Source organism: Haplochromis burtoni, unplaced genomic scaffold (assembly GCF_018398535.1).
Source record: "Haplochromis burtoni strain Fernald_Lab_line unplaced genomic scaffold, NCSU_Asbu1 Contig_433, whole genome shotgun sequence".
NCBI lineage: Eukaryota > Metazoa > Chordata > Actinopteri > Cichliformes > Cichlidae > Haplochromis > Haplochromis burtoni.
The window spans coordinates 198,651-202,664 of NW_024582794.1; the positions used below are offsets into that span (position 1 = coordinate 198,651).

Genomic DNA, 4,014 nt, shown 5'->3' on the forward strand with positions numbered 1-4,014 from the left:
GACTAATCGCAAAAATAATCGGTGACTAGTCGACTATCAAAATAATCGTTTGTGGCAGCCCTAGAGTCTATGTGAGTCTAACACGTGTGCTTAAAAAAGGATGCCTATCGAGTACTATAAATAAGAACACCTGGTTTACTGCATGAGCATAAACACAGACTATTTGATTGTGATTTGGTGGCCTGAGTTCCTTCCACTAATTAGTGTAAATACAGAATATCTCACCTGCTTGAGCAGGTGACTTTGGTGTGGGGCCTGGGGTCCAGGCTGTATGTGGCCCACGCTGTCAAACTCAGTTTCCATCACGGGACAAAAGTGGGCAAAACCAGTGAAACGCTCTTTTCTGTCAGTGTGAAGAAGCTTAACGACGCATTTAATCACGGTGATATTGTGATATAAGAAAAACTGTACATCTCAATTTTCCTACACGAAAATGCTGAAGAGAAACGCTGGTGTAGTAAAAGAAATCTGTCAACTTATAGAAAAGCTCATTTCCTAGACTGTCCTGTAATTATGAAACAGAAAATTCAATCATTCAAACACTGTGGACACTATAAAGAAGCCCACAGTGGAAAACTGGGACTTTTCTGTCATTCAGCTGTTTATCTTCTACTGTGGAACGAGTGGCCGTGTGGGAGGTCTATGCAAGTGAGAATCGCTCCAAGCCAAATGCTTTCCTTTCTACAGGTGTCCAGTGGGCTGGACTGGAGTCTTTGCTGGGCTGATTCTGGTCACTGGGCCTTATGTTTGGCACCCCTGACTCACCTGTACGCAGACAAATAATCAGATGTAAACACATGCATAACACATACACAGTAACTGACAGTACAGCAGCACTCCTGTCTGCATTATAATGGGCTGCCACGGTTCATTAGCCAGTCAAGCATGCAATTGTACCAGGGCGTCCACAATGACAAAACACACACGGACTCACAACACCAGTGTCCGGGTCAAAAACGTGCAGAAATTAGACAACGAACCATCAACGGTGCGATTAGTCCGCACAGGCTGAGCCCATTGGGCCGTGGAAGCTGAGGAAATATGCTCAGAGCTCTCCGTTACCAGGTTTATCTCAGAGCGCCTGCAAGTCGCCGCTGTTGGACGCTTCAGTAATTAATCCTCTTTGCTTCAAAGACACTCTGACACCAGCTTCCCAACAAGTTAGCTATTCTGAAAAATATGTTTATGTGACGAATAAAGGCTGCAGAGGGGATGATCGAACACCCGGGAGCAGCCTGGGAATGTGAGTTCTGTCATACGCTGCATGTATTTCCCCGTGCACCACAGAACCTCACAGACGGACGGCAGTACTGTCACATATACTACCGTTTGGATGGTAGTCGTCCAATCCTCCGTTTTTCATTTCTGCACATCAAATTTTAGAAACGCAGCCGAGGAGGGCTGCAGCATGCAGCTCTGCCTCTGCATCATGATCCTGTTGTCATAAACAAATATTTACACAGTTGTTGTCACTGGCACAGTTATCCACACACACTCGTTCTCCCCTCTCTCTTCCATTATTGGCATCCTCTCCCCCCTCCCTCGTCTGCTCTACCTTTGCCTCGTCAGTATTTTCCTTCCACCTTTCTTTGATATTTGCTCCTTTCTTAAGTGATTCTTGGATCCGTGCTCAGCCTCCATGCTTTCTCTTTGGCTCTTACTGCAGCACCCATTTAAATGTATTTCCTGTTTCCCTCTCTGTCTTTATCTCTCCCACCACATACCAACTCGCTTCCCTTCTATCTTTGTTTCTCCTTCTCTTCTGTCCCATGAAAGCAGTTCCAGTCTCACAAAGCGAATCCTTTGTCTTTTCCCCTCCTAAACAACACATGCACAGTATCAGGGCCATTTATTCCCAGAGCAGCCCAAGGCTCTGCTGTTCCCAGATCTCTTTGACGAGCGGGTCACTCTGGCCAATCGCGCACCGGCCAGACAGCCCAGAAAGGCGGGATGTGGGTCACTGTAGCCAATGATAGGCAGATCCTTTTCCCACAGGGGCGAGCTGATTGACAACTAGCGCTGGACAGGAGTCAAGAGGGTAATTGTCATCTGACTCTCTCCCTCTCTCTTTATGTGTCCGTCTCTGCTTCTCATCCTAGACACTCATTCTTCCCTCTCCCACTTCCCCTTTCCAACTCACTTCCTTGCCCCCACTCCTCCCCACACACCCCTCATTTTCCCTATAGCACTCAAGGACTCTCTCATTGGCTGCCCTCCCTTTCCCTCAGGAATAACTTGGTGACGCTACTGGCCGAGGGCTGATGCCAATCTACATCCCCAGCATGCCCCTCGGGAGACCCCCAAACTTCAATGGCCTGTGTCACACACACACACACACACACACACACACACACACACACACACACACACAGGGGACAGGGACAGAAGCTGATTAACCAAATACTTTTATCAGCAGTAAAACCGCTCTCTCTGCCTGCCTGCATTCTGAACAAAACAGCCTTAAAACACAAACACACACAGACACACATCCCAAGCACTGAGCCATTGGCCAGAATCACCAGGCTAGTCTGAGGCTTGGGACAGCGTGTGTGTGCGTGCATGTGTGCTTTTGTTTGTGAGCGTGTGTGTAAAGGGACAGAGTTAGCAGAGGGCTTAGATGGATGGCAGCGAGAAAGAACAACAACCACACAAAGCCTGGCGGACAAGCTCCATCGCCCTCTCTATCTTTCTCGTTCCTCCTTTTTCTGCTTTGCCCTCCTCTCCTGTTTTTTCTCTTTCAATCTGAATTGTTTCTATCTGATTTCGTTCGACAGATTTTGAAATTCTCTTCGCTTCAGCGATCGTTTCTTCCATCCTCTCTGCTTACAGAAGTCCTCGTCTTCGTTATTTTGTCATGAACAACCTCTCTGTTCTTTCTTTTATGTACGAGGTCATTGTGATTGTAATCTCTATCAACAGATTCTGCATATGAATATGTATAATCTGCAGGAGGGAGGAGTTTTCTGATCCTGGAAACCTTCTGGCTTCCATTTGTCATCTTGGCCAGCCAAGTCTGAGCCGGTTTGGTTGCATTCATGTAAACAGGATATATGGACCAAGTGCAAATGAGGAATTCATTCATTGGCTACACCGGGCAGAGGCGAGTCAGGGCCATGTGGGGACCGTGGACCAGTAAAGGTCAGTGACACTGAACGACTTCATGTTGGGTGATGCAGAGCGGGCGGATCAAGTTAAACTTCTTTTTTAACTTTGAGGAAAACAATTGAACCGACAGCAGCGACGGAGATCAGCGACATATCAGCATTACAGTGTTATTTACGCACACGTGTCAGTGAGCGACCAGCCATCAGCAAGACAGCGATGCAAGAGTAAATCAGTCCCTGTGCAAACGCCCCTCTAACCAGCACACTGACCAGCGGTGCCCAAATGAGTCACACATCCCAGACCTTACCAAAATAAACCAACATAGCCGCGCACGCTTCACTGCTGTAGAAAACAATCGTGCTGTTGTAAGAAGACTTTCTGGTTTTGTCTTTTAGTCCTGCGACTCGCACAAACTCACCTGTACAGCAAGGTTTGTAAGAGATTCCTATTAACACACTACGAAGAGAACGCAACACGCACACACAGACACACACAGACAGTACAGAGCTGATGTTCAGGGCCAAACAACACAGCTTGAGATTAAAGAGCCTCTCTGATCTGACATTTGTTTTTCTGTCTGTCAGAGAGAGTGTGGCGGGAAGACGAATCGATAGCAGAAGAGACGTGTAGAGGAAGAAAGAGGAAGTGAAGGAGGATATAAAGGCGGTGGAGAAGAAGAGCAGAAGGTGAGACAGAGGTTAGAAAGAAAGCAGCAGCGAGGAAGGACGAGAGGTGAAGGAGGGCAGCGAAAGGAAGCATAAGGAGTAGGACAGAAAGAGAAGGAGGAGAGGGAGAGCATTTCTCCAGAGTACCATGACTCCAGGGAAGGCTCCAGAAATAACTGAACTAGAAGTTTCCCCAGCAGCTTCCACTCACCATTACAGACTGGTACACACACACACGCACACA

The 4,014-nt window shown here is 47.4% G+C and overlaps 1 protein-coding gene across 2 annotated transcripts in view; it reads right to left on the minus strand.

The window, feature by feature from the left end:
- The window catches only part of znf423 (zinc finger protein 423), a 135,351-nt gene that overhangs the window by 120,543 nt on the left and 10,794 nt on the right, over positions 1-4,014 (minus strand). The gene's annotated exons all lie outside the window — the stretch shown is intronic.